The sequence below is a fragment of the Phalangium opilio genome, unplaced genomic scaffold, assembly GCF_054372755.1.
Source record: "Phalangium opilio isolate 3A_F unplaced genomic scaffold, DU_Popi_V2 ptg000021l_1, whole genome shotgun sequence".
NCBI classification, from domain to species: domain Eukaryota; kingdom Metazoa; phylum Arthropoda; class Arachnida; order Opiliones; family Phalangiidae; genus Phalangium; species Phalangium opilio.
In genome coordinates, this window is record NW_028324153.1 from 1,047,165 (window position 1) to 1,060,996 (window position 13,832).

Here is a 13,832-nt window from a genome sequence, read left to right on the forward strand (position 1 = left end):
TACTATTATTCATCCACAAGGACAATAATAAAGAACCGTTGAAAAAAGAGTCCTAGCAGCGGATGTAGTAAGTCAAATTTAAACTCAAATTTTATTTATCACAAATTTAAATTAAACAGGTAGATATCAAAAATACAAAGCTCTTGCTACTGCGTTAAACGAAACCTTAAGGAATGGTATTATTTCCACCTAAAGTAAAAAACATGAAAAACCGTTGGGTCAAGGGTCCCCACAAAGGGTGTGAAAATCCAAAATTAGACACAAAATGGTGCAAATTATAAATTTCAATTAAAAAAGTATATATTTAAAATTTTAGATACGACACCTTACGAAGTTTACTATTCACCTGAAAAATAGCGTAAAATGAGTGATATTAAAATTACAATTCAACAGGGATATATCGAAAATTGATTTTATTTACTTACAAAGACTACTAACTAGAAACATAATGAAATACTTCTTGAAAAAGGCTCCCCATAGTGGATATAAGAGTTCAAAATTTAACAAAAATGAGATGAATTATGCATTTCAATGAAACAGGACAGGTAGATATCAAATATTCGAGGCTCTTTTAATGTGTTATACGATACCTTCGGAAATTATCCAGTTTTTATCTAAAGCAAAAACATAAAAACCCATTGGAAGAAGGGTCCATATAACAGGTGTAAATAGTCACAATTAGACACAATACGGGATTTTATTAACATTTCATTTAAACAGGTTTACATCAAAAATTGTAATCATTTTTCGTGCGTTTGGTTAAGGAAGTTTTTTAATATTCATTAAAAGAAAAGAGACGAAAAATCGCCATCTCGGGCATTAAAATTTCACAGTTAAACTCAAGATGAATCATAAATTCTTCAAATTTTCCTTTAAAGCAAAGAAAGTGAAAAATAGTTGGTACAAAAGTATTATAGATGTAATAAGTCAAATGAAACACAAAATATAATTTTTATATGCATAAAAAACCTTTCTTTTAAAAAATTGTTCTGGAAAGATTTAATTCTTGATTAGAATATCGAACCGAATTTTTTCCTCCCAACCCATTAAGCTATATTATATAATATTCACGAAAATTCTATTTTTGGCTATAAAAAAATTTTAAATATTATTGCGGGAGTGAAAAGGGATTCAAGCTGAATTGATATTTCTCTTTGCAAGAGAAGACTCCCAATTTTTAGCTTCCACATTTCATTTTTTCTCTGGCGCGCGTAACGGTGAGCAAACGAGACAAGTTTATAGCCCTTTCGCCCCCCCCCCGTCCCGACCTTCTGAGTTGAGACTGAAGCTCGTTTATGTTTCTCTCGGCGCAAGCGCGACGTTTTAAAAATATCTTCCGCAGACCGATTTAAAAAGGGGGGTTGAGCAGGCAGAGCGTACTCGTTCCCGCTGACGTTGTACCCCCTTTCTCACCGGATCTATCTCTCTATCAGTCTACTGAGGATAGCGGCCCCTTTGACGCCCCTTTTGAAATCGGTCTATAATTGGTTAGTACCGTAGCATTGGCTTTATGCAGTTTTCGATTGTCATTAAATTATCTGAAACTAGGAGAGTGGAACCTCTCTTACATAAGACTTCATACAGCCTTTAATGATTAATGAGGTGTTTTTTGATTGGTTTTAACCTTTTTCGTATTATTTTTACTGTTTTTAAAAAAATCTATAGAACATCAACCCGGACTCACACTATGTGGTTATAATTTCTAAGAGATCCATCTAATAGATTATTTTATAAAAAGTCAATTTGCTAAAGGTGGTTTTCATTAACATAAAATAAATCAGCCTTTTTGGAAAAAAAATTCGAAACTTCCAATTGAAATAACATGGGATTTTTTATAGAAAAAAGCCAAATTCTGGACCGTATATTCCAAAAATTATAAATTCCTTAGGATTCAAAACGTTTTTAAATAAACATAAGATCTTTATATTAGGTCCTTTTCTACTTTTCATTCAGAAACTTTATGTTAAGTATATTTAGTTTTAATTTTTCAAAAATACCTCGATTTACGATTTTTTCAATGATGCCCTGTTTTATTAGAAATTGACAGCACATTCGAAACTCGCATTTTTAGCGTTTAGTGGCTGAAAACAAATTTGAGTAATTCTATTTAAAGTTTTATGGATGAAATACTCTATAGAAAGTTAAGTAAGCTTGAATCCAAGCGCTGTCTGTTCGCGAGTCGATAACCTCGGTTGAAATCTAATTAATTTTCTTTAAGAATACAGCTCTGCACAAGTCTATGGCATTAAACTAAGGAGTAACATTGATGTTTTACTGTTTACGACAAACAACGAAATTCTGATCATAGGGGACACGAACTGTAACCTCAAAGCCACCACGCTATCGGCAAAGGCAAGACTACCTCTCAATACACTGGGGAATTTCATACAAATGATAACGTCCCCGATCAGAATTACCCTAAACTCAACAAGTTTGATTGATCATATTTATGTAAATCACCCGGAAAGAAACACAGAGGTCATAGTAAAGGCATGTGGAGCATCTGACCACGACCTGACATGGGTCATCAGGAAGAAAATGAGTATAAAACTTCATAAGAAAATTACCTCCACCAGTAACTATAAGAAAATAAATATGACGAAATTCGTTCAAGAACTCCATAAAAAATTAAACAAGGCTGAGGAATCCATTGACAGCCCAGAAAGGAGCCTACAGGTGTTACAAACTGAAATAATTATTCACCTGGAAAAGCATGCTCCGCTAAGAGGAAAATATGTATTTACTAAAAGCGCCCCGTGGCTAACCTCAAATATAAAACATCATATTCACATAAGAGACAAATTCAAGACAAAGACAAGAACAGTATACCATGCTCATAAGTAAAAGTACCAGAATATGTACAGGAAACAGACAAACTTGGTCAACGCTCTTATCCATAAAGAGAAGACAAGATACTTCAAAATTAAAATTGGAATCGGCAGTAATGAAACGACCAATATTTGGTAAACCATTAAGCCATAACTCAAGCAAAAGAATACCAAACCTATAACGGAGATGGAATACAAGGCCAATAAAAACAAAGATCCAGAAACTGTGGCAAACATGCTTAACGAATGCTTTATGAACATAGCAGGGAAACTGCTAAACATGAAGAGTGTATCAAGATGATAGCTAAAGTGCAAAAATTTGACTCACTTACAGCTGCCAGCGCAAAAGCTAATATTACATCTCTGCAACATAATTACCACCTAGAAGTGCTGAAATTCGAGAACAGAATAAAAATGAGTTATTACCCTGACTTTATTCAAGGATGGTTTCAAACAACAAATAATAACGAAAAAACTCGTGGCACAACAAATAACTTCCATACGGAAAACTTCTCCAGATATAGAAATAAAAGCTTGAAGCATAAGGGTATAGAGCTCGAGAATAGACTCCCAATGGACATCAAACAAAAACAATCTTACAAACTTGTTATAGATAAGATAAACAATTATTTGAACAATCTTACTAGTCTTGAGTAATAGCAGAAAAATTAGAGCTTTTCTCTTTTTAATTTTAAAATCTTAACGTGAACTTCGAGGGTTGTCGTGTATAAAATTATTTAAAAAACCTTTGTAATAGAAATTTATAATTCACACCATTTTCCGTCTAATTCTGTATTTTTAAATCCTTTACGGGGACCTTTGACGCAACGGTTTTTCATGTTTTTTGCTTCTAGTGAAAATAGTGCGATTTATCTAAATATCGTATAACGAAGTAGAAATATCTTCGTGTTTTTGATGTCTTTCTGTTAAATTGAAATTTGTAATAAATCACATTTTGTGTTTAAATTTGAATTACTACATCCATTATGGGGACCCTTTTCTTAACGTTGTATTATTATTTTTCATATAAATGAATAATAGTAAACTTCGTAAGTTGTCGTATCTAAAATTATTTAAAAACCTTTATAAATGAAATTTATAATTAACACCATTTTGTGTCTAATTTTGGATTTTTAAATCCTTTACGGGACCTTTGAGCCAACGGTTTCTCATGTTTTTTGCTTTTGGTGAAAATAATGCGATTTAATTAGATATCGTTTAACGAAGTAGAAATATCTTCGTGTTTTTGATGTCTTTCTGTTAAATTGAAATTTGTAATAAATAACATTTTGTGTGTAAATTTGAATTACTACATCCGCTATGGGGACCCCATTCCCAACGTTGTTTTACTATCTATCATATGGATGAATAAAAGTTAACTTCGATGGTTGTCGTGTATAGTATTATTCAAAAAAACCTTTTACTTGAAATTTAAAATTTACACCATTTTGTGTCTAATTTTTGATTTTAAAATACTTTACGGGGATTAATGATGAAAATTAGTAAAGTTCGTGAGGTATCGTACAAAACACTAAAAATAATTTTTATTTTTATTAGGGTCTATATATGTTTTAAATGTTTCTAAAACTGAATTTTACCATCCTCTATAAGGCCATTGTACCAACGTTCTTTAATGATTTTTGTTCTTGATGAAAATTTTGATATATACCATTTTAATTGAATTTTATTTGACATTTGGTAGGTGGATCATGTTTCCAAGTTTTAAGTTTTTAATAGTTTGTTTCTTGAGGTTTCGTATTACTATTTATTATTTTTCTAAATTTATACAAGTATTATTTTTAAGTTTTAAAAATGAATCTAGACAATATCAGATCCTTGATTACGCCTTATGCTTATCGTATTAACGTATTAAATTCCGTTTACTTTTGAATTGAGACATTTTGTTACCCATAACTCAAGCTTAGAGAATATTAGTGTATTGCTATTCTTACGGGGACAAAGTTAACCGGAAATACGTCATAGATTTTGGTCCCCATAAAGAATGTAATGAAAATTATATAAAAGTTTCCTTTAAAAATATTTGGAATTCATTTTAAGATGCAATTTGAAACAAGTCATAAAAGTGAAATATATTTTCGATTTTACGATAAAAGCGGAGGAGATATTGCGTTTTCTAAATGTCCCCGTAAGTGACTTTTTAAACTCGGTCCTCATAAGCAATGTAGGACATGTATGGGTGTGTTTTTATGTTTGTAATGTCTTAAGAGCTTCATTCTTATGGTAAGGTAAAAATTTCATTTGTAAATTCTCTTAACATTAGAGATGCTGAGAAAAAACTATAGAAAATTGCTCAAAATTAGTCATTTTTGATCAATGATTACTCTTGAACGCGCAAGTGAATTGAGACGCGCTTTTCTTTAAAATGTAGTGCAAATGTTATACTATAGAAATACCTTGAAGGATATTTGCGGTTTTGTCTGGTCTTCAAACAGTTGGTGTTCCGAAGTCAAAAAAAAGGAGGAACGAAATATGCAAAGAGTTGAACGGCGCACTTACAAATCATACAACATCTTTATGCAATCTATAAGTGAAACATTAAAACTCTAGATGAAACAGAATATGTTTATTAAATTTAGAGTACAGGTTGGTATGATAAGACTATATTCCCGAACCCAGTAATCCTACAGAAATTGGAAACGTGGAAGAACATAAAATAGAAGATACACGCTTTCTGCCGAATTTCGATTATATCAGTTTGAAAACCGAGTGAAAAACGGATATGAATAAACTGATTACGAATAAACTGTCATAGTCTTATCACACCAATATGTACTGTAAGTTTAATAAACATATTGATTTTCATCTTGAATTATAGTGTTCCCCTTTTTGTTGGCATAAAGGTGCTGTATGTTTTGTAAGTGCGTCGCTCAACGTTTTGCATATTTCGATCCTCTTTTTTGGACTTTGGAACACTAACTGTTAAAAGACCAGCCAAAACCGCAAATATCATTCTGGGTTTTTATAGTATGATATTTGCACCTTATTTTAAAGAAAACCGCGTCGCAATTCACTTGTGCGTTAAAGAATAATCATTGATCCAAAATAACCCATTTTTTGTAATTTTTAATCGTTTTTTCGCTGTGTATTAAATAGTAAGTGATATTTACTAATGAAACTTTTAACTTACCATAACAATGAAGCTCTTTAAACATTAAAAACGTCAAATCACGCTTAAAACTACCAGGAGGCCAACTTGGCCACCAGATGGCGCACCCAAAAATTATTTAGTTTGGTAACGTCCTCGATTTCAGTGGATGTGAAACATGTTTAAATATTGTCATTATGAGGCTCGTGGAATTTTTGCGAAAATATCGGTCCTTTGCAGGGTTGTTGATTTTTTTGATTTAAATCGGATTTTTTTTTATTTTAATTGATTTATTTGATTTTTTTGATTTTTATTGAACTAATAGATAGTAAATTACCAACATGAAAACTTTTGAGTCAAAATTAAGCAAAAGCAAAATAATCATGACATTTAAGCAGCTATTGGATATTATTACTATTCAAATGCTTGTATAAAAAGACTAGCTTGACCGCTATTTCATTTCCTAGCCTTTCCAGCAAGACAAACTGGAATTCTGGGAGAAACTTACATTGAAATATACCAAAACCACGATTAATTTTAATTTTAGGTCTTTTCTAATTAAGTTTCTTCTCGAGTTACTTAAACTACTCCTTGGAATCTTAGAAAACATTTTTTAAAAATAAAAATATATTATTGATTTAAATCAAATAATTTTTTTAAAAAAAATCGCTTGATTTAAATCATGATTTAAATCAGTGATTTAAATCAAACTGATTTAAATCAAACAACCCTGGTCCTTTGTAACATAGTGGATCTGCTCTTTTTACTTGTCAATTTTTGATTGTTTGTGTAGGTTTGTAAATGAAGGACATAATATAAAGTAAAAAATAATGTCAATTTTTATTTTAATTACTAATCACAATTAATAATGAAAAAGTCTGCAGACAAACTCCCACCCCCCAATTATTTAAATTAGAGAAAATATATATATATACAAATATATTTTACAACTTTAAAATTTACTTAAGATACCCATAAGGGGTTGTGGTGTAGTCTGGGAAAACTCTAACTTTGTCGACGATTACTTGATATGTTTTAGTTTGATCAATTGTAATTAAAGTGTGATTAGGTAATCGTCGAATTTTGGGGGCCAATTGGTAATTGTACGGAGTTCATTTCTGGTTGCCCTTGGTTGTTTACACCTAATAATTTTTTCATAATATCAAAGTTTACGTGGTTTTCTGTTGACGAATTTAAAAAGAAACCTTTAACTTTAATTGTGTTGGTGATTTTTTCTGTTGCAGGATCGTATATGTTCATAGAATAATTTTTTGCCCCTGCGCTTCCAAACTCACAAGTATATGCGTCTTTGCCGTAAGGTTCTAACTCATTCTTTAACTCACCAAGATAATCTCCTGTGGGGAGTATAGGGACTCCATCTGGCGAGAGGTAAATCAGGCTGTCCGTATCCATATAAAAACATAGGTCTCGAACCATTTCGAGATGTTTTAAAAGGTGAAGGCGTGCCATAGTTCTTGTATAGCACGCTATAATTACATTTCTATGCTTGTGAGCGATCTCGTTTTCCGCAATATCTTCTGATTTGACGAGAATAGGTTTGTCATTTAATGTCAATAGAGTTTTGACCTCTTTGTCAGGGTTAAGCAGTAACTCGTATAGAGTCTTGGCGTCTTTTATTATATCTGTTGTGCACGTGTCGGGTGGTTTGTCCGAACTTGCCCCAAAAAGAGCTTACAAAGTCATCGCAACCCCTCATTCTTTTCTATTTTATCTATGTCTAAATCGATCCCTTCAACTTCTTTGTAATTTTTGACATAGTTTTCTTTGTCTTCCTGGGTGACGGAATCAGCAGAAAACCGCGAGCAAAGGTTTTATATTCAAGGAAGGCGTTTACATAGTCTTTAAAAAGACCGCCTTGTTTGGTCTCGGGGTCGTATTGTGTTACCTGGTACGACCAAGCTTCATACATTTGAGTGATTTTGTATCCTCGTTCTACGGCGTAGCTCAACTCATCGGTTACCCAAGTGCCCCGCAGTTCTCTTTGATCAGGTGTGTGGGTGCAGTCCTCTTGGAATAGACTTTTGCAACATAGGGGAAAGGTCAACTTCACGTTTATGCTAGCTGGCAAAATCGGATGTACTAGATTTTGGGCCGGAAGTACGTCGCATTTGAGAAGCCCATCAAATGAGAAGATGTCGGGCAAATTATCCAAAATAATTTTAGGGTGTCCGATAGGGATTTTTCCCGTTTTGTTGACGAAAGGGTACAAACCCGTAAAATCCACGTAGTGCATTTTCTCTGTTCCCGTTGTTTTATGATACAGTTTGTTAGCACAGCAGCGTCCGCCGAAGAAAGCGTCGCGAGGGTTTCACCTTTTTGAGGTTTTAACACGAATATCACTCCGTCTTAACAAGTCATTAATTTCGGGGTTATTTGTTTTGTCTTGTTGCCACTCACGGAACATTCCCATTTGACGTTAACTTTACATTTTAGTGACTCTAGTTTGCTAATTTTTATCTCAGTTTTTGAGTACCTGGTGTTTAACGTTTCAGTAGGGTCGCCATGCAAGATCTTGTTTCTAATGATGGGAAAGTGTATTTTACATCCATGATAATAGCAGCCCATGTATTCAAACACTTCTTTGTTGATCGGGCCATAGCCATCTACCTTCATGGTCTGTATTTTAACTTCCTTACCCCTAAAAGAGGATTGAATGTGGATATTTCTCTCATCAGATGTCCATTCAAGCCATTCAATGGCGCCTAAAGACTGGTTCTCACCAAGTCTGTAGTAGTTTGAGGGAATGATACTAATGGTATTCGATTTAAGATAATTTTTCCTGAAAACGTAAGAACAATCGCCAGGGAGAGTAACAGAACCGCAATTAAAAGGATCTACGCTAGTAACTTTAAGTAAAAGGGACCGAAAGGTAAAACATCATAGAAAGAGAAGTAGAGTATCGTTTTTACAATAATAATACAACTCATTTAAGAAGTTGAACCTTTTCTCTTTACTGACTTCTGAGTTGTACCATTTCTTAAAGGTGTCCAAGTTTTTCCTTGTAAAGTACTGGCAACCGTAAGCCTCTGCATGGGGTAAAGTATTTTCTAACACGAAGTTTGTCTCTTCCTGTCTGTCTATATCGAACGCGTGATCAACTACGTTGAAAAGAAAATGGGGAAAGTACCCTTTGGCGGCATTGGGGTGGCCAAAAGTGGCGGGGAACTTAGATAAAGCTACGGGGATAAAATTGTAAGAGTCGAGGAATAACAGATTAGAGAGTTTCATTTCTAAAATGCACGTACCGTTAATTTTCAGAGTTTCGAGGACAAATTTATCGTCCCTGATTGACAATCTCTGTAATTAATAATTGATTGTCGTAATTGCTACCAAAATGGGACAGTACGATAACTTTTTTCACGTCGTATAAACTAATTAAATAATCCTTGAATAGAGCTATGGGGTTTTCCGCCTGAGAAACCTTGTTTTCGCGGTCCAAATTGGTTGCATTTGATACAATTAAAATCTAGAGAAGTTTCGTCTATACATGCTTCGCAAACAGAGATGCTAACACATAATATGGCTTGATGTTCGTAGGCACCCAACTTTTCCTGACATACTTTCGTTTGTATGCATTCAACGTCAAAGAAAATGTACATTAGTTCGGGTTAATTACGGCGTGCTTTTTTCTAAGGGATAACCTGAATGTAACATAAATGGTCGCTGTGTTGGTGTTTTCCACATACATGACAGAACATTTTCCGGCATGTGTGTCTAGCAGTACGTTTTTTTATAGTTAGATGAGACCAGGATGATTTAAACAACAGTTTTATTCAAAATATTTTAAAACTTAAAATTTTAAACTCTTTTTTATTATTAACTCCTTATACAGAGGTTCGCGAGAACGTGTTTAACGATACAAGTAATTTTTCGTTCTGAATATTTTGGAGAGTTCGGTCCTCTCCCTCCACAAGAATTTTTGGGTATTTTGGTTAGTCATGGGTTTTAACAATTTTCTTTCTATAGATATTTTTCTTGGTAAAATTTTAGTGCATTATAAATCAAGTTTGACAATTTTATTTTCTAAGGTACAATTTTTAAAGGGTTGTTAAAGTACTAGTTTTAAAGGTGTTATGAAAGTAAGCAAAATTTATTACAGAGTAAACATTTAACGAAAATATAAAGACAATAAAAATTTTCTTTATTGGAACTTTAGGAGTTCCAACATCCCCCCCCCCGCTAAAAAGCTAGCGTTGATTGCTCGCTCATTGTATTAAACTTATAATTAAACTTTTATTTCAAGTGGACAAAGTAAATTAATAGGTCTACGTATGGTAGAACCGTGTGGTAATTTCACTACACATGATCTCAGTTTTTCCATCGCGTCCGCGAAACGTTTCTTTTATACGCGCAATTCGCCATAATTGTCTCGGTTGATTTTCGTCCTTAACTAAAACTACGTCGCCTTCTTTTAATTCGTTGTCAACTTGGCTGCCTTCTACTTTATGCGCGGATGATAAATGCAACAAATATTCTTTCTCCCACTTGTTCCAATATTTGTCAATTAAACATTCTCTATATTCGTATCTTCTTCTCAAGTCTTCTCCTTTCGTAGTTTTATTCTGATGCGATTTAAATTGTCGAGACGGTAGGGTTGTTTGTCGACTTCCTACTAAAAAGTGCGCGGGTGTAAGGGGGTAGGGTTCCCCTACATCATCTTTGACGTAAGTTAACGGCCGCGAATTTAAGATCGCTTCCACTTCGGTAATAACTGTTGAAAGTTCTTCAAAGGTCAAGAATGAATTTCCCAATATTTTTCTAAGAATGACTTTGACTAAGCCCACTAAGCGCTCCTACCACCCACCGTACCAAGGGGCTTTTTCCACAATGTATTTCCACTTGATTCTTCTATCTCCCAAGTAATCTTTTACTTTCCCTTTATCTAAATTTTTCAAAGTGAATTCAATTCTTTTTCCGCTTTTTTAAATGTTAGTGCATTGTCAGTATAAATGATTGACGGAATGCCTCTTCTCGAAATAAACCTCCTCAGAGAAAGCAAAAAAACACTCGGTGGACAAACTAGATACTATTTCCAGGTAGTGGCGCATGTATAGAGTGCAATATAAGATTTTAACTTTTTCTTGTTTTTCTTTCACAAATATTGGGCCTGCAAAGTCTATGCCCGTTATTTCAAAGGCTTGAGACTTGAAAACTCTATCTCTTGGTAGAGGCGCTGTTTCTTCTGTTTTTGGTTTAACTTTCCTTTTCTTACAAACTAAACAATGCTTGATGATTTTCTTAGTTAGTTGACGAACTTTGTTGATCCAAAATTGTTCTCTCACTTGTGTAAGTGTATCTGCTACTCCAGAGTGTAAGGTTAATAAATGCGCTCTTCTTATTTGTAAGTTCGTATATATATAGCTTGCTTGGCTATGTTTCTAGAATATTTTAATGATTCCAAACGTTGTTGCCGAAATCTAGTAGCGACTTATTCGACGGTAAAGCATGGTTTTCACTTGGCGTAAATCACGAATTTTCGCCCGACGTCAAGCGACGACCGAAAAAAAAACAGTTACGCTGGACAGATTTTACGTTGAGTGTGGCGATATTAGCTTTCCATATTTTCGGCCACGTTAAACGTTAAGGCTCTGCGCGAGCCAATCAGCAATAAGCTAGAGTCGTGACGTAATTTTCCATCACGCGTGTTCAGAAGAGGCCGTACGCGGTCCGCCATGTTTTTATTTATTCCGTTGCTAATAGAGTCAGTAGCTAGTACAAATCCCTGAGAATGCCGAAGTTCAATGCTGAAAGGTTTATTGAAGAGGTTAGGAACAATAAAAATCTGTATGATATTAGAAACAAAGATTGCAAAACAGAAAGACAATAGATGGGCCGCAATTAGTGCAATGTTCAGTTTATCTGTTAAGCCTTGGTTCCATTATTTGCGGGAACTACGCTAAGTGAAAACGCTATAACGCTTGGCGACAACGTAAAAAGCAAATCTGACGTTTGACGTCCTACTGCAAAGTAGTTTTTTTCGGTCAAGTGAAAACCACGCTTTAAGTGACCTTGCTCCCGCCCGCGCTCTTGTAGTAGCTTTTGTTAAAATTCTTTCAAAGACATTTTAACGTTCGGGCCTGACTTCGGTGTTTTAGGGATGAGCCCTTATTAGAAATCATTGTGTAGTTCAGTTTATTTAAATTTAAGGGATCATCCTTAAAATACTTCAATCTGAACTTGTAAACAGTGACCCGGACGGAAAAATGTAATAGAAGTTATACATTTCGACTCAAAATTGATTTCCCAAAGAACATCCCCAGGCTTAATTTATGCATGCAGAAACACCCTGTATAGTTTATGGTCAGAAAAAGGAACCGTCTTTTAGTTTCGAAAGGGCGTATGAAATTTTATATCTAAAGTTTCGAAAGGTATGCCATTTACGCAAACAAACTCGATTAGATAAACGTTATAGCCCCTCAATTTAGGTCTTTAATTGATATTTGTTAAGGGCCTTTGTAGAAATTATTTTAACTCTGATCTGGGGTGTTAGTCAAAAAGCCAACATTTAGGGGTAAATTTTCTAACGTATTTCTTAGGCGGTGGCAGCTAAGAGGAGAGAATAGATATCGTTACAAACAGAAGTGAGATGAGACTTGAAGTACTGAGCTAACCAAATTCTTCACTTGGCGAAAGTGAATATGCTTGATAACACACCAACGGTTGGCCCTCTCGTAGCGGTTTCTGAATTTTCCCTCCAAAACGTGAGACGCTCGCGGTGGTAGACGGCCGAACTAGATTCAAGCACCAGCGTCCGTGTTCCGCGGCTTTAGATATAGGGGAAGTGGGTAGGATATATTTTGGAACTCGACCAATTTTTTTCCCTCTAGTGTAGGCGCCATCCTCAATTTTCTTCACTAGTGCCAGGATCTACTACTACTAGAGCTCTTTACTTCTAGTCTCATCTTACTTCTGCTGCAACTAAGACCCGTACATAACGTTTTGGTTTTTAAATACATCATTAACCAGAAAAGTAAACCAAATAATCAAGCTGTGCTAAATTATTCAAACCTCTTTGTATGATTTAGAGATGGATCCAGGTCCACGGTGGCGTACCGAATATGCCAAAAGTAGCAGGTCATCATTCAAAAGCTATAAAAGCAGCATAGCTAAAGATGAGCTAATAATGGCGGCAATTGTTCGGTCACGAATCTTTGATGGAAAGGTAAATATCAAAATTGAGCATCTGATGACGCGAGTAGCATTAATTTCTTATTGTGGAAACAGGTTCCAAATTGGTACCATTTTCAGTGCTTTTTTTTCAAAGTTTAAAGTGTCAACTGAGGCTGACATCTCACACTTTGAGGCTTTACTTTGGGAAGATCAAGAGAAAATGAGGAGTAAAATTTCGAGTGGGTCTCAATCAGCACCTGCTGCTTCAAGCAAAAATCCATCTAAAGGAACAAAGAGAAAAAGCTCTTCCATTGAAATTCAAGACTTCTCAACTGAATATGCCAAAAGTAATCGGTCCTCTTGTAAAGGTTGTGGAGAAACAATCGTTAAAGATCAAGTTCGCATTTCAAAACTTGACAAACAGAGTGAAAAAGCTAGACGATTTGGTCCACTACCAGCGTGGTATCACGTTGATTGCTTTGCACAAGCGAGAGAAACTTTGGAGTTTTTTGAAGATGGCTCTAAAATACCAGGATTTAAGACACTCGGAGTTGAAGATCAAAAGGCCATCAAAGAAAAAATAAAGAAAATAGAAGTAACTCCAGTAAAGAAGATCAAGAAAGAGGAAGTCCCTAAAGAAGATCTGGGCGAGAAGCAAATTCTTAAGGAACAGTCTCAGTTAATTTATAAACATCATGACGCGCTTGAAAAAAATCATCTAAAAAAAAAAGAAATGGTGGAACTTTTAGAATGTAACGACCAAAAAA